This window comes from Oryctolagus cuniculus, chromosome 7 (assembly GCF_051225735.1).
Source record: "Oryctolagus cuniculus isolate XC-2025 breed Fujian yellow rabbit chromosome 7, ASM5122573v1, whole genome shotgun sequence".
Taxonomy (NCBI): Eukaryota; Metazoa; Chordata; class Mammalia; order Lagomorpha; family Leporidae; genus Oryctolagus; species Oryctolagus cuniculus.
The window spans coordinates 131,781,100-131,797,541 of NC_142873.1; the positions used below are offsets into that span (position 1 = coordinate 131,781,100).

A 16,442-nucleotide genomic window follows, 5' to 3' on the forward strand; every position below is an offset into this window, starting at 1 on the left:
GAAAATACATTTTTTCCATAAAATATGTTACTTAACATGCATTGATGTTATTAATAAGATTGTATTGTATTAGTAGTCTATTAGCGAATTAATAAATATTTAATACTTTCTTTTTTTAAATGTATATTGCAACAAAGGATAGATGTAACCCACAAAGACAAAGGGTCTTTGGGTCCTCAATAATTCTTAAGACTGTAAAAAGGTCCTGAGACCAAAGTCTGAGAATTGCTGGTCTGTGATTTCCTGGGCAGTTTCCTGTACACCATTTCATCAGTCCGTCTCCTCTCACTTTCTGCTCCTGTATGCACCACCACCCCTCCCACCCCCATCCAACATGCACACACACTGAAAGATGAACCTGCAGTTTTTAGCTTGATCTTCCACCAGACTTCAGTTTCCAAACTAAAATAAATTTTGGAAAATTTGCTTAAGTACTTATATAATTTGACTATTTGGAAGAAATGGGGGACAGCTTGTGTGGAAATATCCAGCAATGTACCTGTCATCTTTTCTAATAGTCAGTGCTCACTTCTACCCTGTTGTGACCTTAAAGCTATGCAGAACCATTTTATCATAAAATATCTAGTTCTGGAAATTCCTGGGAAAATCGTTAAAAAGGAACTAGTTGTGAAAGACTGGAGACCCTACTTTCCAGATCACTTTCACTGAGCCAGCTAAGAAGAGACATTGGTGTTTGGCATGATTTCACATTTCCCATTTAGGCTAGAAGCAGAAGTCTTGGAGTTTTTACTTAACCCTGATGGATGTACAACTTAACTGTCTTAATGCTGAAATCCTGGAGAAGGCTTTACTTGAGAGAAAGTATTGTCAGATGAGGGGGTGTGCTCAGTGCATGCCTTCACTAGTGTTCATAGTGTGGTTCTAGTAACTTTCCTGAATGTTGGTTGCAAAACAAGACTCTCAACCGTTCAGATAACTTCAGAAGGATGAGTCTGGGGAACAACACTGGGCCCTTTTACAGGACAGGGGACTTCTTTTTGTTATAAAAAGGTTGCCCCCTTGCTTGAATCTTTACGTGGTAAATGAAGGCTGCACATCCAAAGATTTGTTCCTGAATTTGCCCAGTTTTTCATTCAACAAATATACACAGTATGCTGGGCACTGTACTGGGCACTGCAGACTGCTTTCTACTGCAGGGAGACTTACAGAAAACTAAATACATAAATCATAGGGTTCTTTAGAAGGGGATAGTTGAGTTGGACACAGTAGAGTGGGGGAGGGGAATAAAGGGTGCAGAGGAAACCTTACAGGCAGGTGACATTTGAGCCAAGGCCTGCATGGAGTGGGCTAAAGGGGCCAGTGTGCCAGCAGAGGAAATGGCCAGGACAAAGGCCCTAAGGTGGGAGCATCAGCAGGACAAGGAGGCTTGGGGTGGGGTTGCCCTTCCTCTGTGATAGCAGAGCCACTGCCCAGGTGAAGTCAGGGCTCTAGACTATGAGATAGACGTGTCTGCAGTGAGATATAACATTTGAAAAAGGTGCATTAGGAGCTGTTTGATTTACTAAGAGAGTCACTATGGGGCCACCAGTATCACAGGGATGACTTGTTGAAACACAGACTGCTGGGCTCCCACTCAGGGACCCTCTCAGTTGTGCTGAGGTAGGGTGGGACCAGGGAGCTCTGGAATGTACTTTCTTCCCAGGGTCCAGGTGATGCTGAGTCAGCTCCTTTGGTTACTATCCCTTGAGAACCCCTGCCCTACCAACAATAGGATTCCCTTATAGTGGATTCAGCAGGAGATTGTAGGTGTAATTTACTGATGCTCTGTTTAGAAGCCGATCTTGTACAGAAATAACTTGAATTCCTCAGTAGTTCCTGCAGCCCTTTGTCGTGGAGCTCAGGCGGCCAGCAGGTCCAACCCTTTGCCTTTCTAACAGGCATTGTGGCCTCATTTTTACTGAGGCACCTGCAGTCCTGGAGAGGTTGTCACTGTATAAGTAACACAGTTAATAAATTTTCAAAAAGGTGCCAGCCTACATAAGTAAGGGGAATAAAGCTCCCCTCTTTTCCTTGCTTCCAGATGTACTGGGCAGGCAACCTATTGGAATCTTGCTTTTTAATTCGGGGAGAGACAAATTATTTTGATTTTAATTGAGAAAATCAAGTCATGAGCTCTTGTTATAACTTTGTCACCTTTTTAAAAAAGTTTACATATTTTCATTTATTTGGAAAGGAGAGATAAAGAGAGGAAGCAAGAGAGCACTTCCATTTGCTAGGTTACTCCTAAAAAGCCTTCAACAGCTGGAGTTGGGCCAAGCTGAAGTCAGGAACAAGGAACACTATCTGAGTTTCCCACGTGGGTGACAGGGCCCAGGTATCTGAGCCATCATCTGCTGCCTCCCAGGGTGTGTGTTAGCAGGAAGCTGGATAGGAAGTGGAGCTGAGACTTGATTCCAGGTACTCCAATATGGAATGCAGGTATCCGAAGTGGCGGCTTCCCCTGCTGCATCACAATGCCCGACCCATTACTTTTTAACGGTTTTAAAGTTTAGAAAGCCTAATATGAATGGGCTTGGGCTCTGCCTGCTTGGAACTCCTGTGCTTCTGATTTCTTCCATAGCTCTCTGCTTACTTTTCTTGATTTGTGTCCCTCATGCTTTCCTCCTCAGTCATGCCTGGGGCCTGCTCTGCCACCTGGTTGATGCCCTTGTCTTACTGCGCAGTGGCAGTGTGGAGGGTGACCTACAACACCTCGAGCCTCCTCACCCGGATTTAGAATTTAACCTGAGACATCTGCATTGATTTGTGCCTTTTTTGGTGGCAAGATTTGTGACAAAAATGCAGCACACTTAACGGCCGCTTAATTTAAAGCCTCAAGTTTGTGTCTTTCCCAAAGGCATGTCTGAGATGTTTTTCCCATGGCATTTTCAAGGTGATGAATAGGACATGTTTGCCCTGAGAAGACATTGGCCCATTGATTGGTTGCTTTACCTCTCTGTGCCTTCGCTTCCTTGTCAGCAGCGTAGGAAACGTGAGCCTTCTCTCGAAGGGAGACTGTGTGGGTTCTTGGCTCTGACGCCTGGTTCCCTGCCAATCCTGGCAGCCTCATGGGAGAGGCAGAACTGTGGGATCTGTGCCAGGGCCGGAGCTCCTGAAGCACTTGCCTCTGTCGCGGCTGCCTTCCCTCCTGGCTCCAAGGGCTCACACACGTGTGGACCAGGGCCCTGTTGCCGAATGAGGGTCTGGGCACAAGCATACCTCATTTTATTGCACTTCACAGGTGTGGTGATTTTTTCTTTCTTCTTTTTCATTTTTATTTTTACATAGTGAAGGTATGCGGCAACCTTTTTTTTTTTTTGCAATAAAGTCCTTTCAAATGGTCGTATATACATTGGTTTTATGGACATCATACTGTTGCCCACTTCATACACTACAAATTAGTGTAAACATAACTTTTATATGTGCTTGAGAAACCAAAAATTTCATGTGACTGCCTTTATTGTCATTTTAGCTTTATGGCAGTGGCCAGGAACTGAACCCATGATGTCACTGAAGTATGCCTGTACTTTGCAAAAAAAAGCTCAGAAAACAAGCACTCATTTCTGTTATTATTTTACTTTGTATGATATTATCTTTGAGAAGCCAGCTTTTAAAGTTTCATTTTTAGAGAAGTTGCTAATATGAAAGGGCCCCAAAAAAGTTCATAGAAACTGCACATTATGAAAAAACTATATGTGGATTTCAACAACTTTTTGTACCAAAATTATTATTATTTTTTTTGACAGGCAGAGTTAGACAGAGAGAGAGAGACAGAGAGAAAGGTCTTCCTTTTTCTGTTGGTTCACCCCCCAAATGGCCACTACGGCCGGCGCGCTGCAGCCGGTGCAATGAGCCTATCTGCAGCCAGGAGCCAGGTGCTTCCTCCTGGTCTTCTGTGCGGATGCAGGTGCCCCAAGCACTTGGGCCATCCTCCACTGCCCTCCCGGGCCACAGCAGAGAGCTGGACTGGAAGAGGAGCAATCGGGACTAGAACCCAGTATGCTGACACTGCAGGTGGAGGATTAGCCAAGTGAGCCATGGTGCTGGCCCCAAAATTATCTTTTAATTTCACTTTCCACAAACCTTTTGAAGGACTCTCATGTTTTTAAATGTTAGCTAGCAGTTAAGAAAAATCCTCAGAAATCCCTGGAAGGCAATACTGAATGATGACATTAGCACTCGAAACCTTGGAGTGGGCGTTTGGCACAGCAGTTAAGATGCCACTTGGGACTCCCGCTTTCCATGTGGGAGTGCCTGGTTTGAGTCTTGGCTTTTCCGTTTTGATCAGCTTCCTGCTCTTGCACACCCTGGGAGGCAGCGGATGATGGCTCAAGTACTTGGGCCCATGCCACCCATGTGGGATACCCACATGATGTTCTGGGCTCCTGGCTTTGTCCTGGCTCAGTCCCAGCTGTCAATGGCATCCTTCTATCTCTCTGTCTCTTTCTTTGTGTCTCTATGCCTTTTAAATAGAATGAAAATGAGTGAATAAAAATTAAAAAAACACTTATAATCTCATATTAGGATTAGAATAAATGTCCTTGTCTTCACTGTCCAGTCACATAAGTAGGGGAAATGCCAGATCCGCAGGGCCTGTCTGGCAGGAGGGGGACACTTCTCACAGCTCAATCTGCTATGTGAGCGTGTCAGGTTGGAGGTGGACCTGGAGCCACTCAGATGTCTGCACATTCCCTTTTGGACTCCAGAATTATATGTAGGAGAGTGGAACCCTAGGGGTCCGTCTGGCAGGTCCAAGGATCTGGAGCCCCTGAAGCCAGTGAGATCTGCTGATGCAAGTGGCTGGGCCTGGCAGCTGTATTTTAAAAGTACCCACATGTGATTCAGAGCAGCCGGGACTGAGAACAAAGGGTTAAAATTGGGAGTCCTCATGCTTTGGAAGCTGCTTTGGCCCATTTCTGTCAGGGCCAGTCTTAATCTCTCCTGGCACCTGGGCAGGTACAGGGGTTTCCCAGTGGCTGAGGTGCCATGGGGGCAGGTAGATGAGACTTCCTAACAGTGTTGTTTGCCACTCCCTTGTGACTGACATAGCTGTCAAGAAGCCTGGGCCTGCAAGAACCTGGGGAGATGAGAGGGTCCCTCCAGTGACCTTGGCCGTGGGGCCTTCCAGCTGTGTTCTCGCAGGCTTCTGTCCTGAAGGTGTCTGACGGCGGGGCCCTGGGGATGGCAGAGGAGGAGGCGGTAATTTGGTCCCAGCGTGGCTTGACAGCCTCTGCATCAGCGGGCTGTGTTCAGACAGTTGCTGATGGTCACATTGTGTGTCTGATGCTTTTCCTTTTTTACAAATATAAAGACTCACTGTCTCTAAACAGAACTGGCGGTCACCCAGAAAAGTGTGAGTTCAAACTCTGTTTGCAGTGGGAAGACACTCGCCATATTTTTGACTACCGCTAGTGCTTATGAACAGGAGACTGGGTCCTCACTGACGGAACAGACATAGACCACGTACTGGAGCCGCGTCCTGGAGGCCCCTGCTGGGCCATGGTTACCTCTGCAGTTGATGGATTATAGGAATGTTTTAGGGGCCCTGGGAGAGAGGCCCGTCTGTGGGGGTGGGTATAGGGGGAGCTGTGGTGGGACAACCCAGAGACTCAGGCAGTGGCTGTTGACCAACAGTACAAAAGCATTCTAGTCTTTTCCCAGCCAGTGCATTCCGTGCAGATACCAGGTGTTATTGTAAAAGACACTGAGAATTCTGGTTAACCTCAGTGAAAGTGGGGGAGGAGCCAGGGCTGGGGGTGGGGAGAAGGCATGGTTGTATCTGCCTTGTCATTGCTGTGTCCTCAAAGCCTGACCCTGGTCTTGGCACGTAGTAGGTGATTAATATATGCTAAATCCCTGAACCTATTCTTTTTTTTTTTTTTTAGATTTATTTATTTATTTGAAAGGCAGAGTAACGGACAGGCAGAGGCAGAGAGAGAGGGGTCTTCCATCCACTGGTTCACTCCCCAAAAGGCCCAATGGCCATAACTGAGCAGATCCGAAGCCAGGAGCCTGGAGCTTCTTCTGAGTCTCCCATGTGGGTGCAAGGGCCCAAAGACTTGTGCCATCTTCTGCTGCTTTCCCAGGCACATTAGCAGAGAGCTGGATCGGAAATGGAACATCTGGGACTTGAACTAGCACCCATATCGGATGCCAGCGCTCAGGTGGCGGCTTTACCTGCAATGCCAAAGCACTGGCCCCAAACCTAGTCTTTCAGTACTTGTGACTTTCCTAAGAACAGGTGCCTTAAAGTTAAAGAAACACCACTGAGCATGACAATGTGCCAGACGCTGTACTGGGTGCCGTGTAGAAATGTTACAGCTGCTCTTGTGAGCACAGCATTGGCAGAAAAGGAGAGGGTGTTTTTGTACCAGGAGAGCATGATGAGCTGTCACCCTGGATTTGGTAAACCAGTCTGCTCACACCCTCCCACCCTCTCTAGACAGTTCTGGGGCTGTACCACGAGGCTGGTGCTTCTGAGCTGACAGTTCAGCGTCTTGATTGTGTTAGTAGGTCTGCTTCTGTATTCTGCTGCAGACTGCCTGGGCTCCATGTGTCACTTCTCTCTGCTCCTTTCTGTACCTTCTTGATGACCAGTCTTGAGGAGAGGCACTAGGTCTGCCTTGGGGTTCTGAGCACAGACTCTGGGCCTGGACAACTTGGTTTCAAATCCAGCTCTGCATCACACAGCCTCTCTGTTGTAGGGCTTCCTCAGCCGTAAATTGAAGGGATGATGAGTCCTGCTTCTCAGGGCTGCTGAAGGTTGTTGAGTGTGTGTAACACACTTAGGAGTGTGGCTGTTCTACATCCTCAGGGCCATGTGATGTTTGCTGTGTTTAAAAAAATGTTTTAAAAATATTTATTTATTTTAAAATCAGAGTTACACACAGAGAGAAGGAAAGGCAGAGAGTGAGAGAGATATTCCATCTGATGGTTCACTCCCAATTGGCCACAACAGCCAGAGCTGCGCTGATGTGAAGCCAGGAGCCTGGAGCTTCTTCTGGGTCTCCTACACGGGGGCAGGGGCCCAAGTGCTTGGGCCATCTTCTACTACTTTCCCAGGCCATTGCAGAGAGCTGGATGGGAAGTGGAGCAGCCAGGACTCGAACTGATGCCTGTATGGGATGCCTTCACTGTAGGCGGTGGCTTTACCCGCTACGCCACAGCACCGGCCCCAGCTGTGGTTGTGCTTTGATTTTAAATGACCAGCTTTCAAATATGCCAGCATAAGACAAAGGAGGTAAAACAGGTGACTTGTCCACTTGGGGGTGAGGTTGGGGACCAACGGGTTCCTTTTATAGTTCTCTGTTTTAGAATTCAGTGGTGCTTTCCCTTTTGAACATTTGGTGAGAATCTCGATGGACAGGAACATCTTTAGGTGGTGGCTTGCTGGTGTCTCTGGTACCCTGGTCATCAGCATTCATTGCAGGAGACCTGTCACTCACCTGGGGTCCTTCCTGAGGGACTTCCAGGGAGACTATGAGGATGTGTTCCCGCTATAGAGAGCGAAGGGAGCTGCTATCTGGGGTAAACTGTGAGAGTTGTGGCTGTTGTATGCGAAACATGCGCTCCCATCCCTCTCCTCTTCCTTGGGAAGCTGCCCCCTACCTCGTGTGGTCCTTGTGGGGCTGTCCATTAAGGTGACTCGTATCTCCTCCTGCCCTCACAAGTGGGCACGTGCCCCACGGTGGGCCAATCCCAGTGCTGCATCCTTCTAGTCATGGTGACTGGTTTGGGGCTGGGCACTTGTGCATTCTGGACTACAAAGATGCCTCCCCGGGCCCTTTCACTAGAACTAGTGGGAAAGATGACTCTCTTCATGTATGTAATCAAGTTGTGAGGGAGTTGGCCTAGGGCTTCTAGAAGCTAACTCTCCTTTGATATGGAGTCAGTCTACAGCAGGAAAGAATGAAGCTAACGTGAAAGATAAGCAGATATGACCAGGGTAGAGAAAGAGAAACAGATATTTGAGTACATCCTTTGGGCATCTAGATCCAGCTTTACCTGAAGCAGCATACACAGTAAGCTTTACAATTATGTGACTTAATACATTCTTATTTTTTGCTAGTTTGAACTGAGATTCTGTCAATTGCAGTTAAAACACCCCTGTGTTTATGGACTAGGTGTTCTTGAATTCCTTGATATAGCCTCATAAGAAAATGCTGGGGGAAAAACAAAAAAGGGCCAGGCTTATGCCTGGCTTGCCTCCCTTGATGATTTAAGAATGGGTTACCGAGGCACCTCTTCTGGGACTTGATAATCAGCCTTCCTTCCCAGACTTCACAACTCTGTCCTCCTTGGTGGACTCTGGAATGCCATTCCCCTTGACCTCTTAGCTTCTTTTTTTTAAATTTTTTTATTCTTATTTTTTTTGACAGGCAGAGTTAGACAGTGAGAGAGAGACAGAGAGAAAGGTCTTCCTTCCATTTATTCACCCCCCAAATGGCCGCTACGGCTGGAGCTACGCCGATCCGAAGCCAGGAACCAGGTGCTTCTTCCTGGTCTCCCATGCGGGTGCAGGGCCTAAGCACTTGGGCCATCTTCCACTGCCCTCCCAGGCCACAGCAGAGAGCTGGACCGGAAGAGGAGCAGCCGGGACTAGAACCCGGCGCCCATATGGGATGCTGGTGCCGCAGGTGGAGGATTAACCTAGTGAGCCACGGTGCCAGCCCCTAGGCCACTTATTCTTCAAAGTTCCCCTCACCTGCTTCTCTTCTGTGCTGGCTCTGATCTCTCCAGTCAGACCCTCCCTGTTCCTTTCCTGGGTTCACACAGCACTTTAATTTTTCTTTATTTATCTCAGCATGCATTATGTCTTAAGTCATTGTCCACATGACTTATTTGTCCTCTGGGATCACCCTGGTAATAGCAGTGCTGGCACTGGCTTGAATGTTCTTTGATGGGGCATGCAAACCCAGCCTTCTCCTAATTAGGATTCTGGGGGTATGTGTATTAGGGAGGTACTTATAAAAAAAAATCACCTGTATCTCCCTGTGGCACTTTGTGGGTTAATTTTTATATTTACCTCTTTGTACATTTCTATTTTCTTTTGCTTTAAGGAGTGAGAATGGGACTCTTATTCAGGGGGGTTCAAATAAATTATTTTGGAGAATTTTCACTTTTTTATTTAGTGGTTCATACTTCCTAAATTTCCTACAATGACTATGTGTTGCTTTTATAATCAGAAAAAAGTATTAAAACCTATAAAAGAAATTCCCTGTTGTAAATGAGATCAAAATAAGAGTGGCAAAATAGAATGAAGGAAGTGACAGTGACAGTGCCAGCTCATTGTATCTTCTGACAATCTTCCTGTTACATTGAAGACACAAACAAACCGTTTATTAGCTAATGTTTGATTAGTTCTAATTTTTTCCAATGGTCAGATCTCAAAGATTTTATGATCTGATTTTCAGTGGTTAGCTTTGGCCTCCAATGCTATCTGATATGTATGTTTAATCTTACTAAGCCACACACAAGCTTCTTACTCTCAGGATATTAAATACCTGGAGTGTGGTACAAAAATACCCACTTAGGGTGGAAGTGCTCACTGCAGTATTCTCAAAGAATATATAAACTTTAGCAAAAACCATCAAGTCATGAGGTTATATATCTTGTTTATTCTACCTGCCCCCCTCCCCATTTAATCAAATGTACCAAATAACCCAAGTCAGAAATGGAAGAGAACAAACAGTGATCTTCAGTTTAACTGGGTGGAATTCAATGTCCAGTCTCCTGAATGATTAATATAATGGTAAGGCAAAATTATTTAATGCATGTTTAATTTAGAGGTAGTTAAGACACAATATAGGGGGCTGGCACTGTGGCGCAGTGGGTTAACGCCCTGGCCTGAAGCGCAGGCGTCCCATATGGGCGCCGGTTCGAGTCCCAGCTGCTCCTCTTCTGCTACTGCTCTCTGCTATGGCCTGGGGAAGCAGTAGAAGATGACCCAAGTCTTTGGGCCCCTGCACCCACGTGGGAGACCTGGAAGAAGCTCCTGGCTCCTGCCTTCGGATCGGTGCAGCTCTGGCTGTTGCGGCCAGCTGGCGACTGAACCAGCAGATAGAAGGCCTCTCTCTCTGTCTCTACCTCTCTCTGTAACTCTGCCTTTCAAATAAATAAAATAAATCTTTTTTAAAAAAAGACACAATATAAACTCAAGTTGGACATGAAATGTGAACTGAGTATAATATGTTCTTGTTCATAGAATATTGGCTTTCCTTTTTCAAATTAATGTTATATTTACTCCTTTGCTAATCCTAGCTTTTAACAGACAGGCTTTTGACAATCTAACTGGTGTTTTGTGCATTGATCTGAAGCCAGAGTACCTCAGGATATTTTACAAACACATCCATTAAATGGCTGACTTTCCCAAGTTTCACCATTTACTAAACTGATATAACAGGTAGTTCAATTTAGCCGCTGGATGGGGAGCCATCGTTTAGCACAGTTTGATGTTTAACACTGCAGCTTAACCATAAAAAATACAATTTATGCTAATATGTTCTATTCAGGCCTGTTTCCAACAAAGCCTACAATTTAGCCACTTCGAGTTCTCATAACTGCTGTTTACTAATAATGCTTGATTTCAACAGAAAAAAACATTCCTTGCATTCAAACAGCGTGGGGAACTTGTATTTTGAGGGAAGTTAATCATTTGGTGATTCTTTAATCCTTATGCTGAACGTTGGATGTAATTTTTACATCTCCTCTGTTATCTTTGTTTGTGCTGTGTTATGTTTTGGATCCTTACAGAATTAAAACAAATGCAGAATATTCACATTTTATGCAAAGGATGCTCTCCTAAAAAATTCCCTTAATTCAAGTCTCATTTCCACTTAGGGCTGCATATGAAGTAAGATTTGCTTGATATCCACAGTGCATACAGAGAGTATTTGTTATTATTTTTATATGACTATTTAAAATTTGCATAAAAGGTGACTGTACTCTTACATCTTGTGCTTCTCTCCTGTCTGGGGTCAACTAGGGTGTCTGTGTTTCTCTGATGTATTTGAAAGAGTGACGGAGAAGGGAACACAGAGATCTTCCACCTGCTGGTTCACTCCCCAAATGGTTGGAACAACTGGGTGTGACTTGCCAGGCCAAAGGCAGTAGCCTGGAACTCTGAGAGTGTCCGGCTCTTCTCTGCTGAGTCCAGACTGAGAGTGGAGCTCCTCCCCCAAGAGCCAATGTGGAGCAGCTAGCACAGGAGTGGGAGCAGGGCCGTTTAAAATCATGGCCACAAGTTCATTTGCACTCTTTCCATTGAGAGGCTGGGTCTCTACCCCCTCCTCTGGAATTTGTGCAGATTGTGATTGCTTTGACTAATAATGGACAGTGGAAATGACACCATATGACTTCCAAGGTACAACTGGCGGAGTAATGTTCCCTCGCCCTGCCATAGATGTCCTAATCTGCAGAACCGGTGAATACCTTACTCAGTAAAGAGATGTGGCAGACACAATTAAGTTAAGGATCTTGAGATGATTGCCTTGAAACTATTCAGATGGATTCAGTCAACTCTCAAGGGTCCTGATAAGAGAGAGCAAAAAGAGTGTCAGAGCCTGAGGGATATTTGAAGATGCTATGCTGAGGGCTTAGAAGATGGTGGAAGGGTCATGGGGCCAGGAACGCAGGTGGCTTCTAGAAGCTGGAGGAGGCTCAGAACAAGCTCTCCCTAGAGTCTCCAGGGGAAATGCAGCTCTGCTTGCACCTTAGTTTTTGCCCCAGTGAGTCCCCTTTGGGACTTTTGACTTCGAGAATGGTAAGGTAATAAATTTGTATTGTTTTAAAGCAGTAAGTTTGTGGCAGTTTGTTGTAACAGCACCCAGAAACTATTATGCAAAGTCTAAATCAAGAAAGACCTGGTTCTCTTGGAATATTCAGTCCCTGGAGACTTCCTCTAAGGACACCTCCTTTTAGAATCCTGGCCCCCTACCCTGAGGAATCCAAGGTACAGGTGAGTCTCTGGCTAGCTGCCCCAGTGGAGCCCAGACTTTGAACTATCCTACCCCAGGTGTCAGATATGTAAATTAACAAGTCTCCATGTGGTTGCAGGCTCCAGCCATTGGGGTTATCCCCAGTGAGAACCCAGATATGGTAGCACAGAAACCAGCTCCAAGGGTATTTCAGAAATTTCATGGAAATGATGGAATTGAAATATGCTTATTTTGGTGCAAATTTTTTTCTGAAATTCCTGCATATAAAGAGTCTTCAAAAATTTTATAGAAAATGCATATTATGGAAAAACCATGCATGGATTTTGATTTTTCACACCAAAATGGACTTATTGTTTAATTCTGTTTTTCCATGAAATTTTAAAAGTACCTTTGTATCTCTGCTGTTCTCTGCCAGAATTGTTGACCCACAGAAGCCACAAGCTTAGTAAAATTGCTTTTATTTTGTGCCAGTAGATTTGGGGCGATGTACCAGGGCCAGGGATGAAATGAAGTTATGTGAGCCAAAGCAAAACGTCTCACTTATTGCCCAGAGCCAGTGCGGTTTGGCCTGTGTTGATAGGTTGATGTTCCATGCTGGTTTGGACTGATGCTGTGATGGGGACTAAAGGAGAAAGACTTAGATCTGAACCTTCTGTGGCTTGGCATGGTCCTGGTGTCCTCGAGACACCAAATTGAAACAAGCCTTTCTTGTTGAGGCCTGGGTTTGGGATGTCTCATCATAGCTGCATCAGTTAGGACTATGCTGGCAGCCAGCAAAGGCTCCCCATATGCTGAAAATACAAGAAGCGTAGGTATAGGAATCCAAGAGGGAAAGATCGCCATGAGAAGGTGATCTTAGTGGCTTAACAGGATGGTTCTCCTCTGCTCTCCTTAGTGTGGGTTTGTCCGCTGCCAGTGATAAGCCCAAAAGGACATGGTTGGAGAAATATACAGTCACTTTGAATTTTTGACCCCTAACTTCAGATGGATCCTCAGTGCTGACACCTATGGTATTTACTACTCCATGTATTCCCCCATTCATTCATTCACTTGGCATATATTGACTGAGCTCCTTTGAAAAGCAGGCAGTGATCTCTCACTTTCGTCTGTCTCCTCCCGTTTCTAACATGTCTTTCTCACCTTACTCTCAGAGGATGACCCCATTTCCTATTTTATGAGAACATGGAAGCAATCAGCAGTGAGCTCCCTCGTGCATGCGCATCCATATTGCTGCCTTTCTGGCCATGACAGTGGATGAACTGGCCATGTCCCCTTCTGAAGTCAGACCCTCCATTGGTACACTAGATTCCAGTCCCTCCTGCCTGCTTGGGAATGTCGTTCCAGCAATCCTGTACTTCTCCTCTTGCATCCTTGGTTTTTCCTTCTCCACTGGATGATTCTTCTCAACATAGACATGCCATCGTCTCTTTCACCTTCATCCATCTTCATCCCCCCTTAGCTACCTCCATCTAGCCTTTTGCACAGGACAAAGCCCTTGGTGCCTTAATGAAAACATTTTGTATAATATATGTGTGTATGTGTGTGGATGATATTTTAAAATGCATGGATCTACATTATCCATCTCTCTGCATCTGTATCAAACTTTCTTCTGCCAAGTATTTGCATTATGCCTCCTTCTCCTTTCTCCATATTTTTTACTTTCCAACTATCTATATTTTTGTATTTTACATGGATCTTAGACAAATGGAACACAGCTGGATTTTGTTTTATAATCATTCTAACAGTCTTTCAGCTGGAACATTTAGTTTATTCATATTTAATGTTGCCTCTGATCTATTTGAGCTTAAATCTATTATTTGGGCTTACTATTGGTTCTATCTGTTCTATGTTTTGCTTTCTTTTTCTTTGTTGCCTCCTTGTTGGTTGTTTTATGCCATTCCGTTTTCCTCCCTTGGTTGTAAGTTTATGCACTTTGTTTATATTTTTTTAGTTATGCTGAAAGTTACAACCTGGATATTTCATTCTTCAAAGTCTAAATTTACTTAATAAATATTTTTATCTTCTTGAATGATACAGTGACCTCAGGACACTTCAACTCCATTTAATCTACCCTGCTTATAGATGACTGTGGTCCTGCATTTAATTCTGTGTTTTAAAATACTGACAAGGCACATTTGCTGTTTCATAAAAAATTATGTTCATCCTGATTTATCCACATCTTTGCTACTTGCTCTACACTTCCCTACTTGTATCTCAGATCTTTCATCTGGGATCACCTTTCTTCTTCTTGACAAAGATTCTTTGGAATTTCTTTTAGTGAATGTCTGGTAACAAATTCAGTTTTTGTCTGAAAATGCCTTCATTTTATTCTCACATTAAAAAGACATTTTCACTAAAAATATATTTCTTAATTGGAAGTATTTTTCTTTTAATACACTAAAGATATCAATCTGTTGTCTTTGGCATCTATTGTTGCAATGGAAGACCGAGCAGTCTTTGAAGATGATCTATTTTTTTTTTTTTTGGCTGCTTTTAAGATCTTCTGTTTGCCATGATTTTTATGAAGCTTCACTGTAATGTGTCTAGGAATGTATTTCTTTTCAGTTGTTGTGATTGAATTTCACTGGGTCTTTCACTGGGTGTCTGATCAACATCTTTCATGTGTTCTAGAAAATTTTCAGTGATTATTTCTTAGAATATTGCTTCTGCCTACTGTCTCTCCTTTTTCTGGGACTTTGAATGAATGTATGTCTGTCTGTATTTTAATCTCCACTTTGTATTTTATTTATTATCATCCCTTTCCCCATTATTCTGGGTGATTTCTTTGGACCTTTTCACTAATTATGTCTTCAATAGTGTGTAAATATGTTATTAAAACAAGCCATTGACTTTTTAATTTTTTTCTTATTTCTGTACATTTTCATTGGTTATTTTTCAAATCACTGATGTCATTTTCCATGAAGGTTTGCATGAGAGGATTTCAAAAAAGTTCAGGAAAAATTAGCATTAAAAGATAAGTGAAAAAATTATTTCCAACATAGGCTCCATCAAGTTCAAGACTCTTGTAAGCAATGACGCCAGACCTTTAGTCCACCCCTAAAGAGCTGAAGGTCTTGGGAATTTGACAAATATCTAGGCAGACTTTTTTTACATTACTAACTGAAGAACAATGTTTGCCCTTAGATATTTTTTTATATTAGGAAACAAAAATAAGTCAGAAGGAGCTATATCAGGTGAAGACCCATTACTTACCATTGGAACTCCCACAAAATTCGCCTTGTCTGATGAGAGAAATGAGCAAGAGCATTGTTGTGGTGGAGAAGGACCCTGTGGTAAAGCTTTCTTGGGTGTTTTTCTTTGGCTTTCTCAAAAACACTCTCCTAATTAGATATTATTGTTTTTTGATCCTCCAGAAAATCGAATAGAAAAATGCTTTGAGCATCTCAAAAAAACATTGCTATGACCTTTGTTCTTGACCAGTCTGCTGCTCCTTTGACTTAACCACTTTCATTCTTAGTAGCCATTGCTTTGATTGTGCTTTTTCTTCAGAATCATACTCACAGAGCCACTTTTCATCTCATATTCCAATTATTGAAAGAAGTGCTTCAGGATCTTGATTTTACTTGTTTCAAATTTCCATTGAAAACTGATGTTGTCTGTAACTGATCTTAGTGCAACATTTTTGGTGCCCATCAAGCAGAAAATTTGCTCCACTTTATTTTTTTACACCGAATTATGTAAGCTGAGGCTGTTGCAATGCCCATGGTGGTGTTTGCTATAAGTTTTGTTGTTAGCCGTTTGTTTTTTTCAGTTTGGGCACAAAGTTAATTTTTTCCTCACAAGCTGATATGGACAGTCTGCCACTTTAGACTTCCTCTGCAACATCATTTTGTTCTTTCTTCAGACAAGTTATCCATCTGTAAGCTGCTGAGTGCTAAGGAGCGCTGTCCCCATAAACTTTTCATAAAACATCAGTGGCTTCACCATTCTTCCGACTCAAGCTTCTCCATAAATATGATTGTTTTTGCTTCAATTTTAGCAGAATTCATGCTGCTGTGATAGGGGTTGTTTTCAAACTGATGTCTGTTCTTGATAGTGCCTCAAACTAAATCCTGTAGATTTATTCTGGTGCAAGAAAATTTTGGAGTTCATGCATAAGTTTTTTGTAATATGTATTTTCTTTTTTGTAAAGATTTATTTGTTTATTTTAAGACAGAGATACAGAAAGAGAAGGAGAAATAGAGAGTTTCCATCCGCTGGTTCACTCCCCAAACGGCCTTGATGACCAGGGCTGGGCCAGGCCAAAGCCAGGAGCCAGGAGTTTCATCTGGGTCTTCCACGTGGGTACAAGGGCCCATGAACTTGGATCATCTTCTGTTGCTTTCCCAGGCACATAAGCAGGGAGCTGGATCAGAAATGGAGCAGCCAGGACTCAAACCGGTACCTATATGGGATGCTGGCACTACAGGCAGAGGTTTAACCTTCTGTTCCACAGAGCTGGCCCCATAGTATGTATTTTTCTATAAACTTAAAAAATATTTATTT

At 43.7% G+C, this 16,442-nt stretch overlaps 1 protein-coding gene across 5 annotated transcripts in view; it reads left to right on the forward strand.

Moving 5' to 3' along the window:
* The window catches only part of HIVEP3 (HIVEP zinc finger 3), a 487,717-nt gene that overhangs the window by 24,692 nt on the left and 446,583 nt on the right, over positions 1–16,442 (forward strand). The gene's annotated exons all lie outside the window — the stretch shown is intronic.